This window comes from Canis lupus, chromosome 2, assembly GCF_003254725.2.
Source record: "Canis lupus dingo isolate Sandy chromosome 2, ASM325472v2, whole genome shotgun sequence".
NCBI classification, from domain to species: Eukaryota; Metazoa; Chordata; class Mammalia; order Carnivora; family Canidae; genus Canis; species Canis lupus.
This window is the reverse complement of record NC_064244.1, coordinates 71,885,575-71,908,061: the sequence shown is the minus strand read 5'-3', so window position 1 is coordinate 71,908,061 and position 22,487 is coordinate 71,885,575. Positions and strand designations below refer to the sequence as shown.

The following is a 22,487-nucleotide window of genomic DNA, read 5'->3' as shown; positions in this document are numbered from 1 at the left end:
CAAAGAAAACTGGTTTCTGGTTGGATGTTTTGGTGGTGTGGCCTAAATAAACAATGAGCTATTTCTTGAATTCAGGTTGAAAATTCTAAATAGAAATTTATGGATAACTTGTGGAATGTCTGTTTTGGCTTGCTGCCTGGGAAGTAGGTTTGGTGATCTCTGTAGAGTTTTTTTAATTTTGTGTTTTGTTTTTTAAATCTTGGGCTCTGAGGCATGGACCAGGTAAGGGACAGAGAAGATGAAGATGTTATAAGCTCTGTCTGCTCTCCATCAAAGTTGAGCGAAGTTTTAGGGTTATTTTGACCTTACTTTTGAGGGCTAAATTTTTAGGGTTTTGTCTTAATGTTTGGCTAGGAGGTAGGATCTGGGGTGCATCCAGCATGGAATGTCACACTGATCATGGGCTGAGTAAAAGCAGTTTTTCTGGTCCTTTGTGTGAATAGGTTCTTTTGTCTAGTGGAGTGCTTGGTGCCCAGATGCTTGATTGGTGTTTATGGATGGACTGACTGTATCCTGAGAAAGGCAGTATGGTCTGATGATGAAAAGCTTGGGCTCTAGAGCCAGAGTTCCTGAGTCTGCATTTTGACTCTGCCACTAACTCTGTAGCCTTGGGCAAGTCACTTATTAACCTTCCCATGCCTTCTTTTTTGCATCTGTAAAATGAACCTAAAGAACCCACTTTGTGGGGTGGTTATTAACATGAGATAGATCAAAATAGAGTGTTCATGCATTGTGGGCACTGCATTAATGTCAGACATTCTCATCCTCTCCTCAGAGGACATAGGGACTATATTTGATACCTGAGAGATAGTACCAACTAGATAATAGTAGACAGGTTCTGGGAACATTTACCCCTAGTCTTAGCTCTAGTGGTATATGTGAACAAGTTACACAGGCTCTGAAAGTTAATCTACTGGGCACAGGAATGAAATGGGCTACTCTAAAATCTAATAAGATAGTTGGTAGCAAACCTTCCATTACAAATCCTGCTTTAGTAAATAGAAATTCAGCCATACATGTCTAGATAAGTCTTTTGAAATCTTGATTCTACTCAAAGGTTTCTCTTTAGTTCTTCTGACTTGGGAGAAAATGGTTTCTGGATTTTTAAGGAATAGGTAGGAGGCAAGAACTCTCTTCATCACAAAGCCTCTTGTGGCTTTCCCTGAAGATCTCTGAGCATTACCTGGATAGGGCAAGGTCTACGGGATCCCTCAGTACCTGTTATAACAGGCATCTCAGGCCAGGGTGCATAGCCCCTGTCAGATGGGACCCTGAGACTGTTGACTCTCAGTTAAGGAATTGGGTGAGGGTATGTCTGAATAAGGCAATCCCTTGTTGTTCCCTTTTCATTAATTACTGTTGCAGTCCTTTTCTGCATCCCAAACTTGACTGGAATGTGTTTTTTAACCTGATTCAGTCAGAAATGTAACTACTCCCTCATCATCTGTGGTCTGTAGCTAAATGAGTGAGGTGCAACTGTGGCAAGAAACCAAATCAGTGGATTTTTGTCAGTGTTTTAAGTTGTTCCCCATCAAAAAGTTTCTGCTTGCTCCTAGTAATCTTCCAGCAGAACTGTATTTGTTATTTTTCAGTCCTGAGAAAGCCTAGCATACAAACACATTGCATGTCTTCTAAGGGTTGAGAGCCTTGTATTGTCAAATCCAGGGCTTCTGATTTGACCTGCTGAAGTGAAGGCACTGGCAGCTTCGTGGGCCCAGGGGAGGATTGTTCCTGGGCAGCCTATCACAAGGAGCATTCCCAAGCTCAGGCTTCTACTATAGATTCATCCAAATGGGTCATTTGCTCTGTGGTAGAAGCTCTATGTGGGAGGTGAGCTGGCTGGGTTATTGGCATGTTGTTTGTTGAATTGCTTTTTATCCCTCTGCTACTTGGACTAAGAAACAAAAGGTGGTTATTCTTTGAAATTTTGGTTTGATGCCAGATTTGCCTAGCCAGGCTGGGAAACGGTCACATTTGAAGAAAGAAGTCGGGATTCCCTAGAAGAGGCCCATTCTTTTCTGAAGCAGTTGTGTCAAGGAATCCCTAGGTTTGCTGGTGCATTCCTTCACTCAGCAGATGTATATGGGGCACCTCTTTGTATTTGGCTCCAGAAGAGAAGCTAAGCCTCTCCCATTTTCACATTCCCCTCTTTGCTCATTCACCTTATCCATTTAGCCCTAAGGGCATTATGATTGTGACCCTTGATTTAAAGACTCATGATTTCTGATCCTGATTATTACAAAAATTAGATTTTGAGGAGTGTTTGCTCAGCTATTAATGCCAAACCATTTAGCTGCTTTTATCCTGGTTATGTTATCCCTCTATTTAAAACTTCTCAACTGTTTTTCATTAATCTTAGAATAAAATCCAAAATCCTTAATATTATATAAGCTGCCCCCCGCTTCTGATTTAGATCTGGAAGGAGGACTGAGACTACATTTCTAACAAATTCCTTGATACTGCTGATGCTACTAGACCAGGGGTGACACTTTGAGAACATCTACTTCATAATTCTTTGCCCTTTGCCTTGCTATGGACTTTGTCTAGGTTTTGTAAAGCCCCATGCTTTTTTCTGCGTCTAGATCTCTGCACAGGCCTTTCCTTTTGTCTAATACACATTTCCTCCTAACTCCTCTTATTCATATTTCAGACTACATCTTCAAGATTATTTCCTCAGAAAACTCCTTCCTGATCAAATGTCAAAACTCAGCCTAAATAACTGCTCTGATGCCCTCACTGGCTAAAGGCAGTTTTTACCTAAAAACAAACAAACAAACAAACAAAAACCTCTGCAATATTTAAGACTTCTTAAAAGGTGTAAAGAATGATTTGGTGCCTCAGGACCCATCTTTAGAAAGCAGACCTTGGGGCGCCTGGGTGGCTCAGCGGTTTGGTGCCTGCCTTTGGCCCAGGGCATGATCCTGGAGTCCCGGGATCGAGTCCCACGTCAGGCTCCCTGCATGGAGCCTGCTTCTCCCTCTGCCTATGTCTCTGCCTCTCTCTATGTCTCTCATGAATAAATAAATAAAATCTTTAAAAAAAAAAAAAAGAAAGAAAGAAAGCAAGCAGACCTTGCTAACATAGGTAAAAGCACCTTATATAGCCCTCTGGGATCACTTCCCTACCCGTGTACCAAGAAAAATACTATCCTATATCTGAGGTTTGTTTGCTTCATGTCACCAGAGCAGTTTGCTAATACCTCTACATTTGGGTCTCTTCATTTGATGGTAAGCTTGGGGGAGCAGGCACTGTGTTACTGATCTATGTGCCCCTAACACCTATCACATGATGCCCCAGACCAGTGGTTCTCTACCTTGGCTGCATCTTAGAATTACCCGAGGAGCAAATGATCTTTCAAAACCAATGGCCAGGGGATGCCTGGGTGGCTCAGTGATTGAGCATCTGCCTTTGGCTCAGGTCGTGATCCTGGGGGCCCTGGGATCAAGTCCCATGTCGGGCTCCTTGCATGGAGCCTGCTTCTCCTCCCTCTTCCTATGTCTCTGCCTCTCTGTGTCTCTCACGAATAAATAAAATCTTAAAGAAAAAAAAAAAAAAAAAAAACAATGTCCAGGGTTCACAGAGTTCTGAATCATTTGAGGGGCTGGGGGAACTTGGGCTCTGCTATGGTTAGAAGCTGTGATTGATTTGTAGCCCTGGTAGAGATTCATAATCCAAACTGTGTCAGCTTCCTTTGCTAAAACAGACTATCGTAGCACCCATGTTTTCAGTCAGTATTTATCTTAAGTGTAACTTCAATTATTTAACACAAGCTCAGTGTGGGCTGACTGTCTCTGTCTTGCTCTTGGCCATCATAGTGCATGGCATAAAGTAGTCTCTAATTCAGTGAACAAATGAACCTGAGCAGTATTTATTACATTGTTCATTCACAAAGTGTATGGCTGACAGGGGACAGCTTGACCATATTGTAAAATTGTTGTTTTTACTGCTAGGGCAAGGCAGGTATCACAGCCTTATAGGAAGGCCCAAACTTCATTTAGAGGACAGATGAATTTATTTATGCTTTCTAATAGTTGCTTTAAGAAGGGGTTAGGGTTTGTCATCTATCTTATAAAGAGCCACTACTTCACCTTATGGTAAGAAAGTTCTTGTAAGGAATGGGTGAACAAACCTTTAGGTGTTTCTTTTCTTTTTTTCTTTTTTTAACTTTTATATATTTATTTTTTGAAGATTTTATTTATTTATTAATGAGAGAGAGAGAGAGAGAGCGCGTGAGCGGCAGAGACACAGGCAGAGGGAGAAGCAGGCTCCATGCAGGGAGCCTGACGTGGGACTTGATCCCGGGTCTCCAGGATCACGCCCTGGGCTGAAGGCAGCGCTAAACCACTGAGCCACCCGAGTTGCCCAAGGTGTTTCATTAAGTCTCTAATTTTCTTGAGCGTGGGGCAAAATCTTTAAGGGTCTTATCTGAAAATTGGTATCTGACTTTCAATTATAATCATTTCCGGGAATGACTTGGAATTGCATCTTTAAAAGCTTCTGTTTAGGGATCCCTGGGTGGCGCAGCGGTTTGGCGCCTGCCTTTGGCCCAGGGCGCGATCCTGGAGACCCGGGATCGAATCCCACATTGGGCTCCGGGTGCATGGAGCCTGCTTCTCCCTCTGCCTATGTCTCTGCCTCTCTCTCTCTCTCTCTCTCTCTCTCTCTCTCTCTCTGTGACTATCATAAATACATAAAAATTAAAAATAAAAAAAATAAAATACAAGCTTCTGTTTAAGTGATTCATTCAAGTATGTGTGGTTTCTCTAGTGAATGTTTCCCAATTTTTTTCTTACTGAGGCACATTTGTAAATTTACATTTTAGGCTTGAGATAGAGTTTCCATTCAGTGGTGGAAAATGGATATAGGATTGAAAGCCCAGATCTGGAAAGGTTAACCAGATCAGTGCTTCTCAAACTTAAGCATGCACTGAGAATCATCTGGAGATTAATTAAAACATAGATTACTGACCTCTACCCAGAGAGATTCTAATTAAGTGGGTATAAGGATGGGAGCTAAGAATTTGCATTTCCAGCAAGCTCTCAGGTGGTGTTGAAGTTCCAAAAACCATACTTTAATAACAGTGAGTTTAGGGATCCCTAGGTGGCAGAGTGGTTTGGCGCCTGCCTTTGGCCCAGGGCGCGATCCTGGAGACCCGGGATCGAATCCCACGTCGGGCTCCTGTTGCATGGAGCCTGCTTCTCCCTCTGCCTGTGTCTCTGCCTCTCTTTCTCTCTCTCTGTGTGTGACTATCGTAGATAAATAAAACATTAAAAAAAAAATAGTGAGTTTAGGTAGTAGCCCTTTGAAAAGAGAAGGAAAAAAAATTACTAGACTAGGAAACCACAGTGGTAACCGAATATAACAGTGGTGACTCTTGGTGATCTGGAGGGAAGGCTATGGCTTGAAAATGGTGGAAAGAAAAGAGACTTGAGAGAAACACTGTGTGTAGTCTTTGCACTTTCAGTACCACCCTGGAAGTTTTCCATGTGGCACACATCACTGGATCCCTTCCAAAAGTTGGTCATCTCCTCCTAGTCTACCTCAGAAATGGCTTTCGAATCTGGCTTCCCCTGTCCTACCCATTGCCCCTGCCCCCCTTTTTAAAGGCCCCTTTTACCTCCTACCTAGTGCCTTGCCCCTGGTGGTTCTGTTTATTTTCCTTCCATAATCATCAGACTAGTCATCTTAAAAAAAATCAACCCTGGGGGCACCTGGGTGGCTTAATTAAGTGACTCTTCTTGGTTTGGGCTCAGGGTCCTGAGATCGAACCCTGCATCATCATCTGGCTCCCCACTTGGTGGGGAGTCTGCTTCACTCTCTCTTTCTCTCTCTCTCTCTCTCTCTCAAATAAATAAATCTTTAAAAAGAAATCTGGCAAGTTAACATTACTGCTTTAAAAACCTCTGACTAGGGGGATTCCCTGGGTGGCTCAGCAGTTTGGTGCCTGCTTTTGGCCCAGGGCGCGATCCTGGAGTCCCGGGATCAAATCCTGCGTCCAGCTCCTGGCATGGAGCCTGCTTCTCCCTCCTCCTGTGTCTCTGCCTCTCTTTCTCTTTAAAAAAACAAAAACAAAACAAAACCTCTGACTACCTGTTGCCTATAGGTTTAAGCCCAAGGGTGATACAAGTTCTTTTGTGATCTGGAGGATGAGAATATTTAAAACAAAAACAAACAAAAAACAGTGGATAAGGTTCCTGTCCCTCGAGTAAAAGCTAGCACACTGTTTGCTGTGGGTATTCTATAGAAGGCAGACAGGCATTAGACAAGGGTTAGACTTTGATGCCTTCTGAGAGGTAGCCTGTGATATGACATGGTTGCTGCCCTTGAGTATCCTCTTTGTTTCGTTAATAAAACAAATAGAAGAATGTATGCCTGAGTGTTACAATGGGTGCTTTCTGAAAATTTGGTCAAGTCGGTGATCATTTATGTCTGAGTAGTTGAGGGCAGAATTTAAACATCATGGCAGAATTTAAAATGACCTTAGTTATGGACATACTTGGGAGGTTGGAAAGGAAAAATCTAGCCTGAGCAGAGGCCAGATAGGGGTGGGGTATAGTATAGCTGATACTGAGGGATTGATGAGATTAGGCTTCTAGGGGGTAGGGAGTAACAGAAAGGAGAGCTAGATTACAGGGGTTAGGGCCCTAGTGGGCCTACTAAGCCATATGAATTTGATCTTACAGACCTGCAGATAGGCTATTGGAGCAGTAACATGATAAAAATAACGTTAAAAAAACAATCCATTCGTGTATAGTGTGGTTTGCAAAGGAGAGAGTCTGGAAGCAAGGGAAGAAGTTCAACTGTTGGAATAATTTTGACGAGAGGTATGGAGTTGTTCCCCTCTGTCTCTTTGCATAGCCAGCCTAGTCCCAGCTCTGATTTGTGCAGGAAAGACTATAGACCTGAGATGAGGTGGGGAGAAAGATCTCATTGACAAAAATAGAAAGGTTAATAGGAAAACACATTTTTGGAGGAGAAGGTAAGTTCCATGTAGTGAAATGTTTAAAGACAAATGTTTAGCTGCTAGTTGGAGATAGGAGACTGGAAGTTGGTTAAGAGTGGAGTCTGGTTCGAGTTGGGGAGATGTCTGTCTGTGGTGTAATTCATAGTTAACAATGGAATGAAGGAGGCCTCCCAGGCCATGGCTTATGGAGAGAGGAGCCAGTGAGAGCCCTGGACAGTGCCTTTGCCCAGCAAATAGCTGGTGAGCTTGAAGGAGGACCAGGATTATCATATTTATGAAAGCCAAAAGAAAGGGGGAATGGTCCACATCACATTTATATTTCAAAGAGTATAAAGTTGGATTTGTCAGGCAGCAGGTTATTGGGATCCTTTATAGATGTGGAGAGGACCTGATTTCTGAGGGCTAGAGGAAAGGAAATAAACCGGGAAAGGTATAAAGACAAAGAGCATTCTTGAAAGGCATTGAAGGGAGGGGGCAGCTGAATCAGCCCAAATTCCTCCACTTCATCTGAAGACCCGCATGTGTATAAGGCAGATAGATAGAAGGGTGGAGATGCTGGCAGAATATTAGGAGGGTATAAACAGACTTCTCTTTCAGGAGTTGTGAAGGAAAGCAATCAAGGGCACTCCCTGGGTTAGCTCACAAAGGACACTATACCCTTGACTGGAAAAGTCTTAGAGACTGCTGTCAAAGTGCTGGATCATACTTGTTTCTTCTGGTTAGGTAGGAGTGGAGGTTATTGATGCTGGATATTAGGTGGAGAAGAGGATTAGGATTTTTAATGTTCGTTAAATTAATTACAATTTTTTTCCTTTAAATCACTTGGGTTTCCAAGCCCCTCCTTTAGATTTCACTTAATAACACTGTAGCTATTAGCTAGCACTCATGTTTTACTACTGTGATGTTCTCAGAACTTGGGTTACAGTGATCTGGAAAGAGGAAATGGGAGGGGAACTATGTTGTTCCTGTAGAATCCAGATATTAAGAGGGCAGGAGTGAGGCCAGGAACAGAGCTTACAGGCAACACCAATCCTCCTAGAAGAGCAGGAATTGAAACATACCTAGTAACCACTCCTTTTTCGTATTAGAAGAAACTAAGAGGAGGGGTGCCTGGGTGGCTCAGTCAGTTAAGCATCTGCCTTTGATTCAGGTCATGATCTCAGGGTCCTGGGATTGAGTCCCATGTCAAACTCCCTGCTCAGCAGGCATCCTGCTTCTCCCTCTCCCTCTGCCCCTCCTCTCTGCCCATTTTCTCTCTCTCTCTCTGATAGACAGAGAGAGATAAAACCTTTTTTTTTTTTTTTTAGATAGATAAAATCTTAAAGAAGGAAACTAACGGTCAGAACTAGGATTTTAGTCCAGCTCTATCTGATATTTCAAATTAAGTATTTCCTCTAGCATCCCACCCAGCAGAAGAAAGGCTTGGACAATCTTAATCCTCTCTTCAAGGTCAGCCAAAAGCCTCAACCCCTATACCATCTAATATTTACTAGACTTGTCCTGAAGGGATTTCACTTTTGTTTTCCCTGGATTTCTTGTCATGGAGGCACAGATGAGTTATGAAAAGGACAGCTGAGGTACAGGGAGGGGTGGGAGAGGGAACATGCCCAAACTGATAGGACGGGTCAGCTAGAGGAACTAGGGAATCACCTCAAAATGTGAAAAGTTGACTAGAGTTTGGTTCCCCTTGGGTTGGATGGAAGCAAGCCTTGTTCAGTGCTTTTCTTCTTAGAGCACAGTGTCCTGATTAATGCTGATGTTAATCAGGTAGATCCTTGCTCCTGAAAAAATGTGGTCCATTATCTAGCAGCACAGACATCACCTGGGAATTGTCTTAGAAATGCAGGTTCTTGGGTCCCGCACAGCTTTATTGAATCCCAACACCGTTAACAAGATCCCCAGGTGATTCATTTGTCTAATGGTTTAGAAGCAAGGAGTTAGACCCTGAGAACTGAGAGTAAAATTTTCAAATGAAATATCAAGCTGGGGACTTTGGAGTTTTACTGTGTCTAATAAAATTTCAAGAATCTCTGAGTGTGGGGGGATAGGAGTGGGAGACCACCACCTGTTGTTCTACAGTGCTCTGGGGGCCCTGGTTCCCTGTATCTACAGGCCTGACCCCATTGTGGGGCCATCTGCAGCTCCCAGCAGACCTGTGTAGCCTCTTCTCCAGCCTCTTGGGTGTGTCTCAAGCTCCTCACAACCCCCGGTCCTTCCTGCCATTGTCTTCTTGCTAAAGATGTCTGCCCACCTACCCTCCCACTCTCTTTGAATACCCAGCAGACTCCTACTGTGGCTTCAGAACCTAGCTGGAATACTTTCTCTGGGATTTCTTCCCCAGTTTCTTCATGTTGGCCCAGCATTATGCAGGCACCTCTGCTTGGACATCAGGTCTGCATCTAGTGCCTGTGCCAGGGCAGCTAGTCCCACTTGGTAAACCTGTGCTGGGCAGACCCAGGTTCTTGCTGCCCACCTGAGCTTGGGAACCAGCTTTTTGTTGTGTAGGCTTCCTGGGGGGAGTGACAGAAATCCTCTGAAGGTTTAAAAAATTGAAATGCTTGAAGGATTTAAATTTTACACTGTGTTGCCTTTTGTCATATTTCATGGTAAAAGGAAACAGGCCAACAGTTTTTGCCTAGGCTTTTGATGGCTTATTTTCAAGGGGGTAACAAAAATGCCACTAGCAATTTTGGTATTCAGAGAAGCTGGGCCTTTCTGAGGTTGGTGACCTGTTTTCTTTGTATCTGACTGGGTATCTATGCTTGCTCCCCTTGAATTGTAGCCCAGGTGCTCTTAAAAAGTCTCAGAAAGGAAATTCCCACCCCCTCTGTCATATCTGCCCAGACTGCTCAGAGCAGCGTGTACCTTGTGCAAGTAGCCATCCCTTCTCTAGAACGCTGGTTCTCTGGCAGGGCTAGCCAATCCGCTTCTCCATCTTAGTCACGCTGTTCCAGCCCTTGATACTGCCTGGTGCCTGCCAGAGCCTGTGCTGCTTGCAGCACATTACTGTATGCTTGTTCCTGGGCCCATTTCCTGTTTCTATTCTAGTCACTGGTGGCTCAGCTCTGCTTCCTGCCTGTGTGTCTCACACAGATTCCTCTTGCTAGAACCTTTTGTTTTCTTCAGAAGAACTTCAGTCTGAAAACTAACTGAGCCTTACTTCTGGTATGATGGCTCCTGGGATCAGTTAGCCCTTCTGAGGACTGGCAGGAAGTATACCTCTTTCCCACCTAGCAAACCATACCCCTTGGATTTGACCTTGTTCTTCAGTTTGTCCCTAGCCCCGCTACAGGAAGCTGGTGGCTCATTGCTTAGACCAGAAATTGCTACAAGAAGATGAGCTGGGATTTTTTGTACCCAAACCTGTCTTCGTTCCTCAGCTGTGCAGTGTTGTCAGGACTGGTTCTTTTTCACCTGGAGCTTTACAAGCCTATTTCTTGCTACTGCAGAAGACACTTGGTACCCTTTTTATCCCAAACCTCCCTAAAGTCCAGAGAATACTTACATGGGGTTGGGCAGGTAATGCTATCCTCAGCAGAGTAAAAGCTTGCAGAGTATAGTGATGGAAAGAAAGCATGTGCTGACTCAGCCTTCTATCCTGTGTGAGCAGTTCAATAGCCACCACCCCCCCCCGCCCTGGGGTTAGAGTGGGAGGGAGAAAGTACAGGGAGGTTTTAAAAAAGGGAAGAATTGAAGGAGCTTGTTCTGGACAAATGTATTGTAAAGTTCTTTTTTTTTTTTTTTTTTTTTTTTTTTTTTTTTTTTTTTTTTTTGTATTGTAAAGTTCTAAGGCTCTTCCATCTTACCCATTTTCCCCAGAAGATGTCTTAGTAGAGAATATGCCTTGTGAATAATTCTGTCCTTCTCTCTTCTTCACAACTACTCTTTGGGGGATCATCTGATAATCCTGTGTCAGATGGAGTGGTTTCTATACCGAACCCTAGGCCTAGGTATGTTTAATAGAGAGGGATTTAATATAGGGAGTTGAGCTTACAAAATTGCTAGAAAGATTGAGGAAGCAAGCATGCTCTAGGCTTGTCCTTCAGGAGCAGGACCTAAAACTAGATTTGACCCACCAGGGAAACTCCTGTCTTTGAGCCACTATCATATTAATTGCCCTAAGTCTGCTATCCAGGGATTAGTAAGCTAGAGTCAAGAAGGAGCAGCTGCTGCCACCAGAAGCAGCATCCAGTTTACTGGAAGAGGAAGCCAAAATGCTGTTGTAGGAACAAGTAAAAGAGACAGAAATATGGTCTCTGCCATACTTTGATCTAATCTTGAGTTTGCTTCTAATTAGTAGAACCTGAATTGTATCTAAACCCATTCACAAGGGATTCTGGGAAATGTGGGTTGGTTTTTTTTTTTTTTTTTTTTTTTTTTTTTTTTTTTAGCTTTTTAACCTCAGTGGGATGGAGGTAGCCTGAGCTAGTCCACAGAATATTCACTGCACCAACACAAAAATTACAACCATCCCCCTTATTCCTTACCTTACTTACATATGAGGAACCGAAGGCCCAGAAAGGGCAATGGACTTGCCCAAGGTCATTTAGTAAATCAGAACGTTCAGTTCCCTGACTTCTAGTCCAGTGTTTTCACTATTAGGACCAATTCCTATAAAGGATCGGTAAAGGGGCACCTGGGTGGCTCAGCGGTTGACCATTTGCCTTTGGCTCAGGTCATGATCCCGGGGTCCTGGGATTGAGTCCTGCATCAGGGTCCCTGAGGGGAGCCTGCTTCTCCCTCTGCCTGTGTCTGGGCCTCTCTCTGTGTGACTCTCATGAATAAATAAATAAAATCTTAAAGAAAAAAAAAAAGTATAGGTAAAAAGCTGAAGAGAAAGAAAAAATGCCATATTCTCTTCTCTTTGGAGAGGAGGAAGAGGTGTGTAGAAATGTGGGGCTGAGATTTCTGGGCAAAGGTAGTGATACTGTAGCTTCTGGATTTAGGTCTACTCTCCGGGAAGATGTAGGAAATATTCTGGAAGGAAGAAACCTCAAAAACTAGAATTTCCTACAATTCCTGAGTCAACATATGGATGAACTCAGTTGCCTTGGTGACCATGGCTTTCTTCCACCCCCTACCCTACTTCCCCCTCTCTCCTATTGGTGCTTTTATAACCTTCTGCAAAGCTGTTTGGGAGATTACCTCAGTGAAGTACATGCGCTGGCTTCTGCCATTGTCCTTCTCTAAAAAGACCAGCAAAATCAGAAAGCTAGCCCCCAGATGTGTGATTGCCAAGCTGTTTCTCATTTGTCCTTGGGGGTTAGAGGGGTATTGGGCTTTTCAAACAAGTAATAAACCAAGCCCTCCTAGAAATGCTATCCTTCAGAAGCCATGAGGACCCTCCTACACCAGAGTGAGAATCTGTTCCACCAAACTTGGTCCAGAGGGGAGGACCCCTGGTATATGGAGCTATATTAACATACCTGATAAATCAGGCATAGAATTCTGTTGTCTTTCTTTACCGCCCCATGTTTCTAACATATTTGGCATTCAACCTTTGGGGGCCAGTGCTTGCTCTCTTATGCCATCTACTTCCACAGCCTGAACTTCTCCATCTTCCCCAGTTGGTATCCACATGGAATTGGCTGGTATTGTGACATAGTCACTGATTGCCATTGGGCAGAGCTCACCTTCATATGGCTAGCTTGCTTCCCATTTGACCTTTCCCAAGGAAGCTAAGAAGCCAGGTCTTGTTGAAAGTGGAAACTAAGAGTTGAAGGCTCAAGCTGAGAGTCAGCCAACCTGCCCTTTAAGGCCAGCTTTGATATGGGAGGAATATTGAATATTGTTTATGGAGATAAGTGAAGGTAATTTCCTGACATTCTGGGGAAGGTAGAAGAAAAAGTTTGGACAAACGGGATCAGTGTTCAGAGGAACTCTTAAGAATAGTTGGTCATGGATGCCTGGGTGGCTCAGTGGTTGCGCATCTGCCTTTGGCTCGGCGTGATCCCTGGGGAGCCTGATTCGGGACTCGATTCTGGGACCCCAGGATCATGCCCTGAGCCAAAGGCAGACGCTCAATCACTGAGCCACCCAGGTGCCCCTCATCTTTTCCTTTTAGAACTTGACTGTGTCTTTCCTTGTGTTCAGAGTTGTTCTTCTGGTTTTGGGCGTTTGGGTTGATGCCTGTCTTTTCTGGCTTAAGATGCTATTTGTTCCCTATTTTCAGATGTTTCTTCCATACCTTCCCCCAAATCTTTGGATTTTATCTAAACCAGTAGGCCATAGTAGGGAAGACCACTGGCAAATATAAATTTAGGGGATTAAATGCCAAACCAAGGAGGCCATTGAGCTCTGTAGACCTTGGTCTAAGCTGTGTTCAGCACAGTGCCAACCTTGCCTTCCCTGTTTATGCACACTGCATCCTTGCTTGCTTTCTGGTTGCTATAATTCTGAGGGGCAGCTAGAGGAGGTGGAAGCCTAAGGCCACACCCCCTCTCCCTTAGACTTCTCATATCTAGAACTCTGACTTCTTTTCTGTTTCCTTCCTCTCCCCCTTTTCCCACCCTCCTTGCTCAAGTTCTAGGATTTCAGCTGATCATGGTGGAATAAGGTCTGTGTGGTTGGCTTTCCTAACAGGAAATGCTTAACTTGGGGAAAGTAGGGAGTTCCTAACTTCTTTGCTTTCTTGAGCTTTACAGTGCTCGTTTCCTGCTGGGATTAGAACAGCCCTATTCCATAAATATGCACTGTTCTTGACTGCTCTAACTCAGGCCCAGCTCTGACCCAGTTTCATTTTTTTTTTTCTTCCAGATTTGAGTCTGTTAGCTAGTGACCCTTAAAGCACTGTACATTTTTGGCCAAGAGGTGGTTTCTGACTAGTTAAGACATTCTCTCCTGGCCCAAGTGAGAAGCCTTTGCAGGGGAGGGGTGTGTGTCCAAGGCAGGTCAGGTAGGTAATACACCTGGTGGGGACTGTGACAAACTGGAAAACAAGGTTTCAACCAATCGCTACACTGTGGGAGTTCTAGGATCTTTTTCTCTTTCCCCCACAAGTTGGGAAACTAGAGTTTTTAATGTAAAATCTCAGAATTATTAGTAGGGTCTGTATGGGAGCCTTAGGCAATGGCACCTATGGGTCTGTCCCTGCAGCTTCGTGCGAACTGCCCATATAGCTTTGGCTCCCTTGGAGCTGGTATTTAGAATTTTTTGGCGGTGGGGGCCAGCTGTGGGGAGATACATCTACCCATTGCTGACTCCCCTTGTGTTTGGTGTTTGTTTTATTGGTTTGGGGAGTGGGAAGTGCAGGGGAGATGTTGGGCTGAAGCACTCAATGTGATTAAACCTCTAGCCGAGCAGATCTGTGGGAGCAGAATATCGACCCCTGGAAAATCAATGGCTGCTGCAGTGGCCGAGCTGCTGTTCGCAGGGGCTCCCACCGCGGGAGTGCAGGCAGCCCCATGGTCTTTCTTCTCCCCTTTCTTACTTCAGAAACGCCCTCGGCCCCCACCCAAAGGGGCAAACCTACCTCAAGAGATTTTGCCGAGGTAGATTAGAACAGCGGGTTCTTGTATTTTTGTAATTAGATTGAAATTTCTCCAGTGACACAGAGCCCCGCCTCCCGACAGCCTCCTTTCCAGACGTTCCTTCCCTGCACTGCAGTTCTATCAAGTGCTCTTACCCAAGTGGCCAGGGCCTATTTGGGGGTCGTACTTTGCAGTTTTAGACAGGAGAGTTTGTTTCCTCCATGCCAGCACCCAAGAATCCCCTCCATGTGGAGGTCTAGAGCTCAGGTATGGGATTATGGTGGGGGATCAAGGTTAAAGGAAAGAAGACTACTAGAGAATGGGTCTAAAGAGGATGCTTTTGAGTAGATTATTCATTGAATAACTCATCAAACATGTTGTCTTTTGTGTGCTTGGTGTTTTTCTGCTCACTGATAATTTAGGGGAGGATCTGGCCTGGTCCTGCTCTGGTCCTACAGGCAGAATCTGCACAGTGCCATCAGTCCTGCCACGGTGGGTCCAGAAGAGTCCTTGGAGGGGCTGTGAGCATTGTCCCTAGGGTGAAGGTGAAGGGCCAGGGAAGCTGTGCTGGCTGTGGAGGCGTTGTCCCCACAAAGCTCTTCCTGTCTTTGAAGTCTCCAAGGCAAAAAATGATTTTAGTCTATAGCTGCTGCACCTGTAGCTCAACTTCCAAGTAATTGGTCTTCCCACCCAGTTCTCTTCAGGTGACCTGGAAGTGGACCATCCTGCTGTGTTATAGGAAAGCTCTGGTACCAGCCTTGGTGGATCACAACTGTGGACACAGGGTTGAAGCTTGCTTAGCTTCCCTCCACAAAGGAGCTTCCCCACCTTAGAGTTTGGGGAATGGGGCTCCTAAACAAGGCCTAATTGTCCTGCAGTTTGGAATGATAGCTGCTGGGCTGGATGAGGGTTTGAAATCGCCTGAGATGAGGCCATCTAGAGGCCAGGGATGTTTTGACTTCTCTCTCTGGGCCACACCCCTGTGTCTGATAATAGGCATAGAGCACATTCAGTGTGAATACCAGCAAAGACCAGATACCAACCTTCACAGGACTTAGCTTCCAGAGGGTCTCCCTAGATTCTAAGTCACTCTCTCCCTCCCTATACATTAAGTACCCTTCTAGGGGATCCCTGGGTGGCTCAGCGGTTTGGCACCTGTCTTCGGCCCAGGGCGTGGTCCTGGAGTCCTGGGATCCAATCCCGCATCAGGCTCCCTGCATGGAGCCTGCTTCTTCCTCTGCCTGTGTCTCTGCCTCTGTGTGTGTGTGTGTGTGTGTGTGTGTGTGTGTGTGTGTATCTCTCGTGAATAAATAAATAAAATCCTAAAAAAAAAAAGTACCCTTCTAAGGACCCAGAGGTAAGAGAAAGTACTATACCATTTAGTGTGGTGAAAGTAAGTAAGTTTAAATTGAGAGTTACAGATGAAAGGGCTGATTTGAAATAAATCACGAAAGGAGGTTTAGAAAGGAGAAATGGTTTATAGGAGGAGCGACTATGCAAGAGGAAGTGTGTAGCATTATAGACTTACATGGTTAAATTACCTAGTTTTACTCTTTCCTTCTACAGAGGAGCCAAGCAAGGCTTAGGGTGGTTTACTTGTTAAAGCCATGGATGTAGTAGTCACTCAGCATGTCCAGAGGCAGGTTGTGACCAGGCTTTGTTTGGCATATGGAACCCAGCTTCTGAGAGTGGCAAGCTTCTACCTTATAGTAGAAAGAGCGCAAGCTCTGGAATCAGAATATGGGTTTGAACTCCAGTTCTTCTGTATGATAGCTCTCTGTCCTTGGGCACATTTTTTAACTTCTGAGCTCCTGCTTTGGCAAAAAAACAGGGAAGATACATGCTTCTAGAAGATGGCTGTGAGAATTAAATGTGAGCCAGCTGTGTACCTGAGGGTTAAGCACATGAGAGTCCTATATTTGTTTCCCTTCAAGAGGGAGATACAAAGAGACTTCCTTTATTCTTCATTCCAGCACCCTTTGAATTTGGAGATTTGGTCTCCTTAAGTTTTATTTATGTTCTGATGTGTATATATATATAGGGGATTTCCTCTTAGAGGTGGGCCCCCAGAAAGCATTCTGGGTACCAGATGAGTTCTGACTCTTCTTTACTATGCATCCCCCACCAGGCAGCCAGAAGGTACTGGGAAGAAATGACCCATTATCCCCAGAATGATAGCCTATTGTGAAAAAGAGAAGAGGGGGTTTGGTGAGGGGCTTTTGGAAACTTCAGGTAGGGGTTAGGAAATCACATTCTCTTAGCCTTTCCCAGAGCACTTGCTGCTATTCCAAACTGTTGGTGTAGTTCAAGCAGGAGATGGTGTTTGGTCCTGAGCTAGAAAGATAGTGCCAGCTTCTGTGTCTTTCCTTTCCCCTTCTTAACCACCTGTTAGCCCCTGACTCAAAAGTACACCAGTACTAAGAGGCAGTTTGTTCTGTTTATTGATTCATTCTTGGCATTTCAGCCCGCACCAGATAGCCTGTTCTCTGGACAGGGACAGCAGCTCATCTGTTGAACTGTGACCACTCATTGGAGCAAGTGCAGTTCTGTAATTCTGGAGTCCCTACCAGTCTGGGGGTCAGATCCCTTAACTTGAATTTAACAAAGACTGCGGAAAAGAGGGCCTACGACTGAAGCTTTATTATATTGAATATTTTCTAGAAGTGTTTGGCAGAGATAGCCTCTTCTCCCCTGACCCTTGACAAATAAGTTGCTTAAGGAAGTCATTATGAAAAATCAGGTCTCAAAAAAAAAAAAAAAGAAAAGAAAAACCAGGTCTCCCCAAAACTTATTTACCTTAAGTAGTTACTATGTAATTATGTTTGCTGTACTTTTTCCTTGAAGTTTGTCTCCTTTCCTGCTGTCTGCCTTTCTTCAAGGGTCAGGTCTTCCAGTCTTTTCTGTATTCTTCAGGATTTCCTCCCATTCTCCAGCATGGGAGCAGCCTCCTGCTGTGGCTGTGGATCTGTTAGGTACACTGCTGGGAAAACACTTGATAAATGCCAATGCAGATTTGGTGATTTCAGTCTGTGCATTTGGGCTTTTTTCATTCAAGGAAAAGTCATTTAAGTAAGTGTGGCTGAATTGCAGGGTTCTCAACACACACACACACATACACACCCTCTAAGTATGTATGTAGGATTTACCTGGTTCCCTTGGTAGGTGGTTTCCCCGCCAGTAGTCAGCACAACTTGGCAAAAGTTCTTTTCAACTGAAAGAGGACAAGAACTCCATCTGGGGGTTAACAAAAGCTCCATTTCTCAAGGACTCATCCAAATTTATGAGAAAACTCTGAATTGAGCATTTCCGTGAGCCTGTTCTTTAGACTTGCCTGTTGATGTTATTTAATCTGCTCGGCAAAATGAACTGATGTCATTCTTGGGCTCTGTCAGGAGACTGTTTAAACTCCCTTCCTCTAACCCTGATCTGGTATCTTCCTGCTTAAAAATGTACTTCATCAAGCAGCCAATTCATGTTAGAACTTGCAGCCCTTCCTGTGAGAGCACTAGCAGGCCTCCCCCCACCCCACCCCCCAACGAGGTATGGACTGTGTGATTTCAGGCATGGTTTTGTTGTGGTGTGAAGAAAAGGTGTTAGCTGCCGAGTTCTGTTTGTCAGCAGAGCCTGACAAACCCATGCTGGCACTTGCTGGGGCTGGGCAACCAATCACAGCTGGAACGGTTATCGTCATGGAGTCCCTATGGGCTTCCTCTATCAGGTCACATCCCAAAATAACATTGGGCAGTATTTCAAGTGAAGAAACGAAGGCTTTCGGGGCTGTAGCCAGCCTGGAGTGTGAGATTCTGTGTGAAATAGTTGGACCTGCTCCAGCGCTTTTGATCTGCATGGTAGATGAGCAATAAAATGCATGAAACACGTTGGAAACACGTGAGGAAATTCTCCCTGGCCCTGCTGCTTCTTTGGAACTGGCAGGGCACTGAGTGGGCTGATCCTCACCTCCCATCTCTCAGCAGGATTATGCTTGGAAGAGAGCAAACCCGGAAAAAGAGATCTTTCCACTTAGGGGCAGTGCTACAATTCTTTCAGTAGACCTCCTGGAAGGTACTTGTTAGGTGGGCCCTTTTGGAAGAATTGAGACACCCTGACTTTTGAAATGCTAAAAGTGGCCCCCACCAGGGAGAGTGGGGGCTTGGGTTGATTGAACTTTGTGTGATAGGTGTGTTGTGGAAAGCCAAACTTGTTCGGTACATTGAGGTCTGACTCAACAACCAGACATCCGGCTTTTTGTGGAACAAAAGACCTGAAAAACTGGCTTTTTGTGGGGTAGAAAGCAGAGGTGTGTCCTGTGTAATAAAAGGATATGGAGTTCAGAGCAGTATCTGTTCATGTAGATAGAGGGGAGACACTTCTTTTGGAGTCTTCCTCCCCACTAGTCCCTCCCATTTCCCAGTGAAGACATATACTGTGATAAAGCTACTGGAACTGATTGATACTTCTTACATCCTACACTGCTGTGTATTGTCAATCTCTCATTCCAGGCTGCTACTGCTGGTACTGCGTATTCTATATGGCCCCAACCCTTTGTTTCCAGGGGAGTTTCATGCATACGGCCCAGGGGTACCACCAACTCAAATTTGTCCAGTCCACCTATTGTATAACTGAGAAAGCCAGGCAGTTTGTTGCCAGCTTGTCTAGGGCCACAACTGATAAGTACCAAGAACTAGGCCTCGGTCTTCTAACTCAGAGGTGTGGTATCATATAGTATAGTATCACAGCATAATGGAGAGAGAAAGAACATAGGCTTTGGGGTTCAGGAAATCAGGGTTTGAAATCTATTTTCTACCACTTACTTGCTGGATAACTTGGGCACATAACCTAATCTCTCTGAGCAGCAGCATGCGCATCTTCAACATGTTAATGGTAGTAGTACCTGCTTTCAAGAATGGTAGAAAATTAAGGAACTCCATAAAGTGTCAGGCCCATCATACATGCTCAAATGGTAAATGGCAAACGATCTGTCCCTTCCTATGCTAACATTCTAGTTCTAATAAAAATAAACAAAAAAAAAACTTTTTTTTTTTTTTTTTTTAAAATCACCTACCCCCATGCTATAACTTGCCATCGCCTGAAAATGACAATTTGAGAGATTGGCCTCAAACCAGCCAAATCAGAGAGATAAGATTAATGCTGCTTCCTTCCCCACTATTTTCTATGCCCAGGCGTCCCAGCCCACGTGGAGCTACTGTTGACAGTGGTTTATTTAGCACTTTTTCTCTGAGGAGCTCAGGGCACAAAACTGACAGCCACCCTCAGAGTGTTTCTGTAAAGGAAGCCACCACACTGCCACCACAGATACCTCAAGGGTCCTGCAAGCCTAGTCCCAGGGGCTGCCTGTTTTCCTCAGGCTCCTAGGATCTCTCACCTGGACTAGAACATTCACTTGTGGATCTGTGGGGAACCTGGTTTTTAACAGAAGTGTGGCTGAAGAAGCCCTCCATAGGCTCTGCCCCCACCTATAGCATGGTTGGTGGGTTGTTGTTGGTTTTTTTCCTTCCTTTTTTTCTTCCCTCCTCTGTTCCTCAGAAGATTTCCAAGGATAGATACCAAATTGAGCCGGGGTTCCTCAGTTGAAGGCAGCAGAAAGGGCAAAGGGGAACTTGGCTTTACCTATACTATCTGAACTGTTTTTACCATGATGATATTCATATTTTACTTGTTTAATTAAAAACAAAAATATTGGGCACCTGGGTGGCTCAGTTGGTTGAGCATCTACCTTTGGCTCAGGTTTGATCCCAGGATCCTGGGACTCTGGCTCAGCAGAGTCTGCTCCTCCCTCTCCCTTTGCCTGCCACTCCTCCTGCTTGCACTGTGTCAAATAAATAAATAAAATCTTTAAGAAAAAAATATTCAGGGGAGCCTCAGTGGCTCAGTTGGTTAAGTATCAGACTCTTGCTTTCGGCTCAGGCCTGATCTCAGAGGTCATGAGATCCAACCCCACATCGGGCACCTTGCTCAGCAGAGTCTGCTTGAGTTTCTCTCTCTCCTCCTCCCTCTGCTCTCTCACCCTCCACATGCATGTGTTGCCTACACACACACACACACACACACACACACACACACTTAAATAAATCTTTAAAATAATTGTTTAAAAAAATAAGGGATGCCTGGGTGGCTCTTGATTTCAGCTCAAGTTGTGATATCTCGGGGTTCTGGGATTGAGCCCTGAGTTCTGCCCACAGTAACAAGTCTGCTTGAGGATTCTCTCTCTCTTAGCTTCTGCCTCCCCCCTTGCACGTGTGAGCACCTGCATGTATTCTCTCTCTCTCTCTCTAAAAAATAAGAATAAGTAAAAACAAAAATGTTCAAAACATTTAATTTTTCAAAGCCATTTGAATAGGGCCAAGTTCTTATGGATGGATCTTGATTCCTATTCTATTTCAAAATATACTGACTTCTTTTTTCTGTAAGCAAGTAGTTCTTGTTACCGGAAGCTGGCAGATCAATAAGGACTGGGGGTGGAAGGAAGGAAGGAATCCTGAGGGAACTGACTGGTCCCTAAAAGAGAGCATTGAACTGTGGTTTCTGTTATAGATCAGGGCCTAACAAGTGGTTCTCAAGGTCTACACACAGTTGGCTTCTCTTCTCCTCTCGCTCCCTCTTTGAGTTTATTCTCCTTGGCTCAGTAGCCAGGTGTCCCTGATAAAGCTTAGCCCTCAACATGAGGGTGGAATCCTCCTTTCTTGGGATGAACCCAGGGCTTCTTAGAGCTCCAGGTACTTTAGTCCTTCGGAAGAAAAGACACTCTCTGGTATTACCTACAGGAGGGCCTTCTTGAGTTCTTGTCCATGCTGGGACTAATTCTAATTGCATGTTTAAATAAAGCATGCTATGGTATGCTAGGTCTGCTTCTTATAGGAAAGCTAGCATTTTCCGACTTCTGAACTAACTAACATTGGAGAACTGGACACAGGTACAAATGCATACTTATCTCCCTGCCTTGCCTTCAGGGCAAGTTTTGTTCCCATAGAACTCAGCAGAAATGTTCCCAGCTTAAAGTAACCAGCTGGTTTTACAAAAGGTCCAACCAAGTCAGATACTTGGGGAGAGGCTAAGAGGTGCCCTCTGACCTTCAATGTTACTGTCAGACTCCAGGGTCAGTGTCATCTCAAACTACTCTTTTCAGAGTGAGCTTGTTGTAGGAATAGGAATAGACTTAAATCAGGCCATTTTGGATCTCTTCAGATGTGTCTCTTTATTAATTAAAGAGAACTTATTTCTTAACCATTTGACCATTAGGTTTTTCCCAGACCTGAGCCCATACCCAAAACTCATCCTTTCTTCTGGGTGCAGTTAGTCCCCAGCCTGAAATTAACGTGTGGTGTTGAAGCAGTAGTATTGCTAGAGAATGAAGTTGGGGCTGGGTGTGCATTTCCTGTGGTGAATATTTTTCATATTGAGCTCCTGGTTGCTAATCTCAGCTTGCTGACCTAGAGTGAACTCTGTACTGATTAATTCAAGGTAAGTGAACCCCTCCCCCCCCAATAAACATCAAGTTCTCACTGAAAAAATAAGCTAGGAGGAAAACTGGATTTGTTCATTTGGTAAACATTCGTTCATCCCTGTTGTGGGCCAGTTGTTAGGAACATAGTCTCAGACCTTCTTGGCAGTTAAGGAATTGTCTTTCCTATACAGTATATCCCTTTCACACGTCCTACGCTTTATGTTTACTGTATGGTAACTTGGAGTAAGTGCATCCTGGTAAATGTAGGTTCTAATAATCTGTTACAGAGGGGATCTGTGAACATTGCTCAAACTTGTTTAACAGTCTCCTGCAGCGCATTAAAAAAAAAAAAAAAGTCTCCTGCAGCTAGCTCCTGGTGCCATCCTGGCAATGTTTTGTAAAGTTTCCCCACCAGAAAAGAACTGAAGCCTCACTGAAAGCAGCTTTCTTGACTGTAGAAGTTGGGGACAGGAAAGAAGACAAAAGTACCAGGTGATCTGCTTCTAGTAGAAAGACCGTGGGTCAGCTGTCTACAGCTTATGGGCTACTTACTTGTTTTTATAAATAAAGTTTTGTTGGAACAAAGTCACAC

The 22,487-nt window shown here is 44.5% G+C and overlaps 1 protein-coding gene and 1 long non-coding RNA gene across 9 annotated transcripts in view; one reads left to right on the top strand and one right to left on the bottom strand.

Moving 5' to 3' along the window:
* Window positions 1-22,487, top strand: part of ARID1A (AT-rich interaction domain 1A) — a 69,628-nt gene that overhangs the window by 28,277 nt on the left and 18,864 nt on the right. The gene's annotated exons all lie outside the window — the stretch shown is intronic.
* On the bottom strand, window positions 25-22,281 carry LOC125753200 (uncharacterized). Of its 2 annotated transcripts, XR_007404407.1 has the most exons (3): window positions 12,391-22,281; window positions 8,615-8,745; window positions 25-5,246 (listed from the first exon to the last, which is right to left on the bottom strand). It is a non-coding gene; the product is annotated as an uncharacterized LOC125753200 (long non-coding RNA). The 2 variants fall into 2 exon arrangements; XR_007404406.1 differs by lacking the exon at window positions 8,615-8,745.